Genomic DNA, 11,712 nt, shown 5'->3' with positions numbered 1-11,712 from the left:
TATAAAAACATGGCATATTTGGTGCCAAAATTAGGAGACCACAAAAAAAAGTATAAAAATGGGTTTTAAAAAAATCACACTTTGGAGATCCCTGGGTAGCTCAGTGGTTCAGTGCCTGCCTTTGGCCCAGGGCGTGATCCTGGAGTCCCAGGATCAAGTCCCACGTCGGGCTCCCTGCTTGGAGCCTGCTTCTGCCTGTGTCTCTGTCTCTCTCTCTCTCTGTGTCTATCATGAATAAATAAATAAAATCTTAAAAAAAAAAAAAATCTCACTTTGCGATGCCTGGGTATCTCAGCAGTTTAGCGCCTGCCTTTGGCCCAGGGCCGAAGGGGTGGTGGGATCAAGTCCCACATCAAGCTCCCTGCATGGACCCTGCTTTTCCCTTTGCCTATGTCTCTGCCTCTCCACCTCTGTGTCTCTTATGAATAAATAAATAAATAAATAAATAAATAAATAAATAAATAAATAAATAAATAAATATTTTAAACATGCTTTGATGCAGATAGCCTGGTCAGAGTTCCCCTCAAGAAAGGACTTACTGCCCAGCTACAGGGAGTGACAACAATCAGCTGTTAAACCTCTTGGTCATCCTCAGCTGTCCAGCCAAGGTCATTCTCTCAGAGTGGCCCAACCAATGACTGTGGAAGGTGGTGGTACAAAGGCCTGTTTATTTCCATCCATCACAGAACACCTCCAATAGGCAATCTCTCCTCCAAAGTTCGGTGCTGTGTGCTGGGAAAGATTTTGTATCACATATGCTCAATTCCACTTCCTCTCCTTTCTTTTCATTGGTTTAACTCCCTGACAAACTTTTTCACTAACTTCAACTCAGCATTTGCTTCCTATAGAACCCAACTGACACAATCTTAATTCTTTAATCCTAATTCCCAAAGATACACACCATATAAGCATTCTAAAGGATTTCTACGTAATCTGTTTACTAAGAATATATGTACTTTTGCATTCCTTTCTTTCCACTCATTGAAGTTAGCATTTTAGTATGAAATTAAATAATTCTCAAAAATGTGATTTAAAAAATCATCATATAAAGGCATCATGATTTTTTAGATTATTGCACTCTGTTAGATATTTACGTTGCTACTTTTTTTTTTTTTTTTTCTGGCTTCTAACTAAATTATCCTACAATGACTATTGTATACAAATCTTTGCCATTATCTGTAATTATCACCTTGGTATATATACATAGAAATGAAGGGATCCCTGGCTGGCTCAGCGGTTTAGTGCCTGCCCCTGGCCCAGGGCGTGATCCTGGAGTCCCGGGATCGAGTCCCGGGATTGAGTCCCGCATGGGGTTCCCGGCATGGAGTCTGCTTCTCCCTCTGCCTGTGCCTCTGCCTCTCTCTCTCTCTCTCTATCATGAATAAATAAAATCTTAAAAAAAAAAAAAAAAAGTGAACACCATCCAGCTTAAAAAAAAAAAAAAAAGGAGCTTTAAAAAAAAAAAGAAATGAAATTATGGGAGGGCACCTGGGTGTCCCTGTGGTTTGAGCGGCTGACTTGGTTTTCCGCTCAGGTCATAATCTTGGGCTGGTGGGATCAAGCCCTGAGTTGGACTCTGTACTCAGTGTGGAGCCTGCTTGAGGATCCTCTCTCTCCTTCTGCCCCTCCCCTGCTCTCTCCTTCACCCTCTCTAAATAAATATCTTTTTTTAAAAAAGAAATGAAATTATGCAAGGGTGAGTTTGTATGCTTTTATTTTTATCCATATAAGAATGAATTTAAATTTTTTCATTGAATATGTTCACTGAAATATCAAAAAAGGGATCCCTGGGTGGCGCAGCGGTTTGGCGCCTGCCTTTGGCCCAGGGCGCGATCCTGGAGACCCGGGATCGAATCCCACGTCGGGCTCCCGGTGCATGGAGCCTGCTTCTCCCTCTGCCTGTGTCTCTGCCTCTCTCTCTCTCTCTCTCTCTGTGACTATCATAAATAAATAAAAATTAAAAAAAAAGAAATATCGAAAAATATCTCAATACTTTAATACCACTAAAAAATGTATAGCGAAAAACAGTGGTCTTCTGTCTTGATCCTCTTTATAGCTCAAGGACAACCGTTTTCCACCTTCGCTGTCGCTTTAAGTATTTACCTCCAGATTTAAAATAATGTGTTTTTGTTATTTCCTGATGTATCTGCGTTAAACATGCTTTATGGCCCTGCTGTTGTGGTAGATAAGGATGAAGCACCCTTACAGATACACCAAATACACAACCACACAACCTCACTTGTTTCCCATCCTCTCAAAGTAGTTAAATCATCATTTTGGCTTTTTTTTTTTTTTTTTTTTTAAGATTTATTTGAGAGAGCACGCGCGAGAAAGAGCATGCCTTTCCAACCTTTTTCCTTTCCCCTCTATTCACTTCTTTGCTCTCTGTCCTGCTCATACTCAGAGCACTTACTACACAGTATTTTTGTGTTTATCTGCTTTTGTGTTTATCTGCCCAACCCCCAGCTCCTGCAGAGGTGCCACAAAGTAAGATGAAGAGTAAGCATAATTTATGGGAGGGATGGGGGTGTGGGCGAGCCAGGCTTTGGTGCCTTAAATCCTAGGAGAAGGACTTTGTACTTAAACCGAAAGAAAACAGGGAAGTGTTCCATTATCTGGAGCAGGTAGGTCACTGTCTTGATGAACATAGTGTGCCTTAAGAATGTAGCAGGTCGTTGCAGACCGCCGGATGGGAATGCGGCAGAACCAGTTAGGAAGTCACTGCAGTGACCCTGCGCTGGAGGGAAGAAGAGCAAGATGGTTGCGGCAGCATGGAGAGGGGAAGAACTACCTCTACTAGCTATGGCAAAAGAAATGATAATGAGAACTGAGATTTGCCGAGTTTCCACGACTGGCTAGGCTGTGCCAACACCACCAAGGTGGGTACGGACTCACCCCCATGTTGCCCATGTGCCAAGTGACATCTGGCTAGATTAAGTAACTCTCTGGGGGTCCCACGCCAGCAAGGGGCTGGGCTGAGCTGCCAATGCAGGTCGTCGGGCCCTTAAGACCCAGGGCTGCCCTAGACCTCAAACGCCCGGGTCAAGAGGTCAAGATTATCCGCTGTCGGGCGGCCGGGGTGGCTCAGCGGTTTAGCGCGGCTTCAGCCCAGGCCGGATCCTGGGGCGCCGGGATCGAGTCCCACGTCGGGCTCCCTGCGTGGAGCCTGCTTCTCCCTCTGCCTCTCTCTCTGTGTGTGTCTCTCATGAATAAATAAATAAAATCTTTAAAGAAAAGGAAAAATATATTATCCGCTGTCTGCACTAGGGGCCCAGGAATATTTCGCTGAGCCCTCCTGTCCTCCACCGCGAAGGGCCCTGCAGGGCCCAAGCACGGCAGTGCCCGGAGCCTTAACGAGCCGTCAGGCCCTTTCGGGACCCTCGAGGCCCGCGTCGCGGCGGCGGAAGCGGCTGAGTCACGGCGGGGCAGGACCGCGGCGCGCGAGGCGAGGGCCCGGCGGCCCCTGCCCGGGGAGCGGTGACGCCCGGCGGCAGCGCACTCGGGGGGCGGCCGGCGGCTGACGGCGACCGGAAGAGCTGAGTCAGCGCCGGCGCGCGGGCGGGGGCCGCGCCAGCTCCCGGCCCGCCGGCGGCACCGCCCCGCGAGGACGCGGGTCTGCGCTGGGCGCGCGCGGTGGCGCCCGGGGGCGGCCGCGGAGCCTGAAATGTGAGATGCTGAGGGGCCGCGAAGCCCGCAGCAGGCAGGCAGGTTCCAGTGGGAGCTACTGACCTTGGGGAAAGAGACCAGCTTTGTCGCAAAGACCGGATAGATTTTTGAAGATCAGAGGGACTTGCTCAGGTCCGAAAATGATTAGTCCCTCTCAGTTCCAAAATGCAATAAGTAATAATTAAAACAAAACACACAATTTTATTCTTTTTTTTTAAGATTTTATTTATTTATTCATGAGAGACACAGAGAAGCAGAGACACAGGCCGAGGGAGAAGCAGGCTCCATGCAGGGAGCCCGACGTGGGGCTAGATTCCGGGACTCCAGGATCAGGCCCTGGGCTGAAGCCTGCGCTAAACCGCTGAGCCACCCGGGCTGCCCTAATTTTATTTATTTTTTATTTTAATTATTTAATTATTTATTTATTTATTCATGATAGATATATAGAGAGAGAGGCAGAGGGAGAAGCAGGCTCCATGCAGGGAGCCCGACGCGGGACTCGATTCCGGGTCTCCAGGATCACGCCCTGGGCCAAAGGCAGGCGCCAAACCGCTGAGCCACCAGGGATCCCCCTTTATTATTATTTTTTTTAATGCAAGAGCAAAGCTTCCAGAATTCCGAAAGAAAATAAACCTTGGAATAAAGATGTACCTAAAATAAAGTTCTACCTGCACAGGGAGCTTTCTAGAGGTCGCTGGTTAACTTGATCCATAGATCTTTCTCCACTTTCTCCCCACTACTATACTGGGACCAGAAACCCATTTTTATATATTTTACTGTTTTTACTCAAGCTGGTTTTTTTTAAGTCAAAACGATACTATAGAAATTTCTGGGTGAAAAAATGATACCTAATTACAGTCCCTAAAACTGGAAACCACAATTACTTTTGCTTCTCCCCTTACATTTTTGTTCACAGTAAGAGGTTTTTACATAGCTGCATCAGAGCTATCATTTTCTATTTTACTGTCTTCACGTAATGTTTTATAAACATTTGCCCATGTCTCACAGATCCTCAAGATCCTTACTTTAAATAACTGCAGTATGCTCATCACGTAAACTACTAAATTATCCTCCTGCAGTGTGCTTGTAGATTATTGACTGGAATTGCTGTTGTTTTTGATTGTCCAGGTTTGTCTTCCATCAGGAAACCTCACTGGGCAGAAGGGTGGAACCTGATGTGGAAAAGTGGCTGCCAACCATTGCACTTTAGGAAAGCTTATTTTCATTTTAAGGGCAGGCATAATTTCTCCAATTATTCTTTTGATATTTTATCCCACTTGGATAATCATAGCCTTTCTTTAATGCCATAAGGTATACATTTATCTATTTATTTTTTAATATTTTGTTTATGCCTGGATGGCTCAATCGGTTAAGCATCTGCCTTCTGTCCTCAGCTCGGGTCAGGATCTCCAGGGTCCTGGGGTGGAGCCCAGCAACAGGCTCCCAGTACACGAGGGACCCTGCTTCTCCTCCTCCTTGCTCATTCTCTCTTTCTCAAATAAGCAGAGACAGAGAGAGCAGGAGCACAAGAGAGGGCGAGAGAGAGGGAGAAGAGAGAGAGGGAGAAGCAGACTCCCTGCTGAGTATAGGGTGAGGGGTGTCAGTAGAAGTTGGATGCAGGTCCATTGCAAGGTGTGTCCCAGGACCCTGAGAATATGAACTGAGCCAAAGTGCAAGGCTTAACCAATTAAACCACCCAGGTGCCCCATCAGGTATATATTTTTAAAAATTAGACCTTTCCAGGAGTCTGACAGAAGTGGGATTCAGAGTTGTGTCAGATATTTTTGGATTTTCATCAGGCAGTTTATGTTTAGGTGTTACGTTTACAGCCTTCTATGTGACTTGGAACAAGTTATTTAACCTATGTCAGTCTCGGTTTCCTCATCCAAAAAATGGAGTTAATAATAGTACATTCCTCATGAACTGTTGTGAGAACTTGAGATCACAGTGCTTAGAATGATGAGTGCACATAATACTCCATAAATGTTTTCTTATAAATACTGTCTTTTTGCTACTAAAGACAACAGTAGCGTTGTATAGAGCAGTGACAGGCACATCTACCATGGTTACCAAGGCTGAAATTGTAGGAGTTCCTTGCAAACTTTCCCCACCATTTGAAAATCAACTCAATGTGTAAGCCTTCTTGATCAGATCAGTAATTTCATAGAGAAAATGGAGAAAGCTAAAAAGAGATCTGTCACCAGATATTTGGAACAAAGTTTATATTTAGGAACTTGTACCTATTTGGACCCAGTGGGACTGAAGGTGGTGGGGCCGGGGGGAGAAGGAGATCAAGAAGCCGTTACTTTTCATCTTAAACTCTCTAGTACTACATTGTAACTATGCAAATATATTATTTATTTCTTGTCCTTTGTTTTGTTTTGTTTTTTATTTTTGTTTTTGTTTTTTGTCCTTTTGTTTTGAACTTTTGGCCTGATTGCTTGCTTTTGAATCAGAAAGCTGGATAGTTCTTCAAATAAAACCAATCTGAGTCCTACATCTGGTTCTGGTGTAACACACACTAGAATTTTCCTTTTTCATTTTTCTATCTTAAGCACTTTTTGAACTGTTATCATTCATTCATTCATTCATTCACTCAACACATACTTGTTCAGTGGCTATTATGGGCCAGGCACTATGCTATATGCTGAATATGTTTCTTTAAATAATCAACCAAAATTTGGAACATGTGTGTCAGCTACCTATAATAGATTTTTGTTCAAGACTTTTATTGCGGTTCCTTGGGTTTGTTGCTAGAAAATCTGGAGATGATCTAATAGAATGTAGCTTTTTCATTTTCTTTTCTTTTCTTTTCCTTTCCTTTTTTTTTTTTTTTTTTTTTCTCCCAACAGAGCTGGACCTAGAAATTCTGCTTTGGACTCCAGGGTCCTGCACATAAGAAATGTAGATACAACTGACTTTGGGTCCTGTGGTAAGGGAATCACTTCCACTAATACTGCCTTTCTGGAGCTCTGCCCTAAAATATGTTATACCAAAGGGCCCTGAGGGTACTTTGCTGGAGATGTTATTTGATTCAAATCAATTCAATTCAAAATCATATTCTGAGTGCCTACTACTTATCAGCACTGGGGTAGGAGTGGGAGATCAGCCAAAGATGAAAACAACCCAGACCTTGAAGCTGATTATCATTTAGGAGTCTTAAATCTTCCTGAAGTTTGTTCTGATCCAGACTCTTGTCTTTTTAAAATCTTTAACGGGTATCTTTTGCTTTCAGATTTTTTTTTCATCTCAAAAAATACTAAATTTAACTGGACACTATGCTAAGAATTGATGATACCATTTCAAAAAGTTACATTGCTGATTGCAGCCGTTGTTGATAGCATCTGAGTCACCAACACAACAAGCTTGTATCAGTCCAAATTGCAACTGTAACATTTATAGTTTTGCTATGTATAGTTGCAAGCATCTGACTACTGCTTCATAACTTCTGGTATAGCTATGCATGAGCAATTACATACTGAAATACATATTATTTTATTATAAATAACTTTCCTTTGTGTTTTTGTGGGACTTTGTTTTGTAATACAGTTGAGCACTTTGTTGATTTTTAAAAAAAATACATGTCTGTGTCCTTAGACTATAGTATCTTTGTACCCCATTTAAGAATACTAGAGAGTTTGAAAAAAAAACAAGAGAAAAAAAAGAATTATATAAAGAATATTACAAAAAGGGGTTGGATAGGGAACTCTGAGAACTCTGGCCTAGTCAATTAAATCTGTAGTCACAGATTTTAATTATCCTGACACACTTATCACACTTATCCTGTCATCACTATCTTGTCCCAGGTTTATTCCTCTTTGTTACACCTAAGATCAGGCCAAGTTGCTTTACTTAATATGCCTAGTATGGGAGCAGTGCCTTCCACCCCCACAGCTGTGAGGTCACCTTGTTCTATACCACAGGACTCTGTTACCTTTGACACATCTAATTGACCATTCTATTCATAGCCTGTCCAATTGCCTAAGGGAGTTGCTCAATGGGGATGATAATAATTAACCAGATCAATCAAATTTTCTCTTGCAAAGATTGAATTTGAGGCCCAGACAATAACGTGGTTAATAGCAGAGTCAGAAGATGAAAGACATACAAAGAAAAAAAAGTGTAACTGGAAGTTATGACAAAGCAGAAGCCAGGAGTAGACAGGATCTTGAGTGTGCAGAAGTAAAATAAATTATAAATGGTAGTAGATGCAAGGAACAGCATCCCTGTGTAGTGAGACGCCGTAGAGAGGGATCCAGACAAAATATCTGATCCCTTGAGCTGCCTTGGATCTGGGATAACCTCCCAGTCCCCAAATGGAATTTAATCCCCATGAAGCCTCGGCCCTGAGTGATTGAGATTCCTGTCTTCTTTATTTTCCCACATAGCCTTGGAAGTAATTATTTTTTTAAGATTTTATTTATTTATTCATGAGAGACACACAGAGAGAAGCAGGCTCCATGCAGGAAGCCCCAATTGGGACTCGAACTGAGGACTCCAGGATCATGCCCTGAGCCAAAGGAAGATGCTCAACCACTGAGCCACCCACACGTCCCGGAAGTAATCTTTATCACTTAAAGTAATGTGATCTTTGCAACCAAAGATCCTAACTACCATATTCTCACAAACCATGCTCTCCCTTTTCTGTACCTTTGCCATCTCCACTTGCATTGTTCTGCCCTCAGTCTTGTTATTGCACAATTCAGTGCTATGTATCCAGAGTCCAGCTCAGATGCCACCCTCTCCATCTCTACCTAATATCTCAGCTGTAATGACTCCTTCTCTCCTCAGAGCTCCCATTTCTAGGGCTTTTAAGAATATTTTTCACTCTCAACACTGTATTATATAAAACATCATCTCATGGGGCACCTCGGTGGCTCAGTGGTTGAGTGTCTGCCTTTGGCTCAGGTCCTGATCCCGGGTCCTGGGATGGAATCCTGCTCGGGCTCCCTGCAGGGAGCCTGCTTCTCCCTCTGCCTATGTCTCTGCCTCCCTCTCTGTGTCTCTCATGAATAAATAAAATCTTAAAACAAAACAAAATTCATCTCTATTAGATTATGAGCATCAAGGGACACCCGAGTAGCTCAGTCGGTTAAGCATCTGCCTTTGCCTCAGGTCATGTATCCAGGGTCCTGGGATGGAGCCTAGTACCATCTGGCTCCCTGCTCAGCGGGGAGCCTGCTCCTCCCTCTCCCTCTGCTCCACCCCCTGCTCCTACTCTCTCTCTCTCAAATAAATAAATAAATAAATATTTTTTAAAAATAGATTATGAGCACCTTGAAGTAAATAGAAAGACTATTATATTTTTCCCTCCTAGCAGAGCTAACCATGCCATAATGGTGCTTAATTATTTACTGCTCCTTCTACTGATATGTTGTTGTCTTCTCCCCATTTCTCAGATCTTAATCCTTGCATGGTATCTACTATCCTTAAGAACATGGCTTTGAACCACTAGATTTTTCAATATGTGTTAGCTGAATGGAAGATCTATCTTTTACTTGAGAGTAGGTCAGCATCACATCCCATGCATTGGGCATCAAAAGGATACACCCAATATTTCAAATTAATGTTTTCGGAAACCAGCATGTTCCTCTTTTGCATTGCACGTTTATTCTAATAGTGTTACCACTCTGCAAGTCACTCAGGCTTAAAAACTTGCCACTACATTTAAAGTTCCATTGCCATAGTTTGGGTTTCCCTGTTACCACTCTGCAAGTCACTCAGGCTTAAAAACTTGCCACTACATCTAAAGTTCCATTGCCATAGTTTGGGTTTCCCCCAAAGTAGAGCCAGGGATATAATGCCAGTAGTTTATTTGGAAGTACAATTGCAGAGGGCAGGAGTGAGGAGTAAAACTGGGAAGGAGAAAGAGCCAACATGAGCGAAGGTTCTAGGTGTCTGCTACCAAGGGATCCTGGCCTGTGACTCTGTGAGATTTATGAAATGTATCTTGGGACCATCTGACCAAGAGGAAAAAAGAGAATCATCAGTTCTTATTCCTAATTGGTCAAGGATTTGCCTCACAAATTGTTAACCTTCCTGCACTCTAGGTTGCACATACATAAAAGCCAAGCAGTTTCTGTGGGCGTATTGTAAGATGGCATCCCAAAAGCCCTGGTGTAGGAAGTGAGAGGCCTGCGGTTCAGGCATGAGGTGAGGCCCAGTCACACAGACAGGGATGCTGAGAGAAGATATCAGATTCCTAGGTCAGAGGCAAAGGGCTTTATTACTTACTACACAGCAGGCAGCATCAATTTTACATTCATATTATTACTCTATTTCTGGAGTAAGTGTCAGTCTCAGTAGGAACCAATTGTTGTCCCTCCAGGGAGGAAGGGATCTGATGTAATCAATCTGTTACCAAGTGTCTGACTGGTTTCCTCAAGGAATGGAGTAATAATGAGTACTCAGCATTTATCTCTTCTGCTGGCAAGTTGGACACACATTAGGTAACAACAATCAGATCATCTTTGATGAGAAAGAACCCATAATGTTGGACCCATGTATAGCTCCCATCCCTGCTATGATGGCCACTCCATTAATAGGGCCATTATTTAAAAAAAAAAAAAAATAGGGCCATTATTTAAGCATTGGAATTGCCAAGGAGAGAATCTGACTGGCATCCATAAGACAAGTCATCCTCCCCGCTTGGTTTCTGAGTGCCTTTCTTGTGATGTTTAGTCTCTGGTGGACATCATAACGAGGCACAAAGAGCTACATACTTTGTGCCTATTTCTTTAAATCACCTGTTTACCTTCCCCAGTTCTCTTTGTCCTCATCTTCCAATTTTTCTTTTTCCAACACCTTGATTAACCAGATAAAACATTCACCATTGTATTCCATCTATATCCATATCTCTCAGGCCACTTATGCTGCCATATAAAGTGATGAGCAGATGTACTGTTATCATCTCTACTTGCTGGGAGAATTTTCCTTTACCACCAATGAGTTCTTTAGGGCCACCCCTGAGTAGAGCTGTGGTTCATCCTAGTCCGTTTTTATTAGGATCAACATATTAGCTGATCTGTCTGTGAACCAGACCTACTTTTCCGGCCCCCATCATTGAAGTGAATTGAAAGAGAAGCTTCAGTGCTACAGACACAGTGACACACAAGTTTGGGTCACTTGTTATTGTAATTTATTTATGCCTTCTCATCCTTAGATCCAATCCCAAATCTAGGATTTCTATCATACAATGGAATGCTTGACTTTTTTTTTTTTAAGATTTTATTTTGAGTGATATCCATACCCAAACAGGGCTCAGACTCATCCCTGAGTTTAAGAGTTGCACATTCTACCAACTGAGTTAGCCAGGCACCCCGGGAATGCTTGACCTTATGGCACAGTAGATCTTGCAACACCAGCACATCATTGGGACCTCTGACTGCATTGTCACTAGTGTCCCATGGAAAAGCACTTGGGCTCCACGAGGTCCCAGCTACACACTAGAAACTGTTTCTCAAACAATTATTTAAAGGATCAGATAGCAAATATTTTATACTTTGTAGACAATATATAATTTCTTTGCATATTCTTTTTTTATAATATCCCTTTAAAAAAATGTAAAAACCACTTTTAGCTTGTGAGTGGTTCAAAAACAAAACCCAGGGATGCCTGGGTGGCTCAGCAGTTGAGCACATGCCTTCGGCTGGCTCAGGGCATGATCCTGGAGTCCCAGGATCAGAGTCCCACATTGGGCTCCCAGCAGGGAGCTTGCTTCTCCTGCCTAGTCTCTGCCTCTCTCTCTTTATGTCTCTCATGAATAAATCAATAAAATCTTAAAACAAACAAACAAACAAAACCCAAACAAACCAAAATCGAAACCAAACAACACAAGTTGATTTGATCCACAAGCCATAGTTTTCCAACCGCTGGTCTAAAACCCTAGAAACACATGGCAACTCTCTTTTAGAGCATGCAAGAGTGGTTTTACCTACCATGGATATCTCTGACATATCACATCTACTGAGCCATATGACCCAGGTGGAGGACAGCTTTCTCTGTTGCTTGGACCTTCTGTGCAGCAGGTCTCTCGCTCTTGGTCTG

The 11,712-nt window shown here is 42.9% G+C and overlaps 1 long non-coding RNA gene across 2 annotated transcripts in view; it reads left to right on the top strand.

Annotated features, from left to right (window-relative positions):
• Positions 1 to 2,535: 2,535 nt before the first annotated feature.
• The window catches only part of LOC144294692 (uncharacterized), a 28,232-nt gene continuing 19,055 nt past the window's right edge, over positions 2,536 to 11,712 (top strand). Inside the window, exons 1-2 of one of the 2 annotated variants that reach the window (XR_013362090.1) lie at positions 2,536 to 2,879; positions 6,519 to 6,598. This is a non-coding gene — a long non-coding RNA (uncharacterized LOC144294692). Of the gene's footprint in view, positions 2,880 to 6,518; positions 7,175 to 11,712 lie in introns of those variants that run through there. The other variant, XR_013362089.1, reaches the window with a different exon arrangement.

Source organism: Canis aureus, chromosome 23 (assembly GCF_053574225.1).
Source record: "Canis aureus isolate CA01 chromosome 23, VMU_Caureus_v.1.0, whole genome shotgun sequence".
Taxonomy (NCBI): domain Eukaryota; kingdom Metazoa; phylum Chordata; class Mammalia; order Carnivora; family Canidae; genus Canis; species Canis aureus.
Note: the sequence above shows the minus strand (reverse complement) of the source record. Positions and strands in the feature narration are given on the sequence as shown.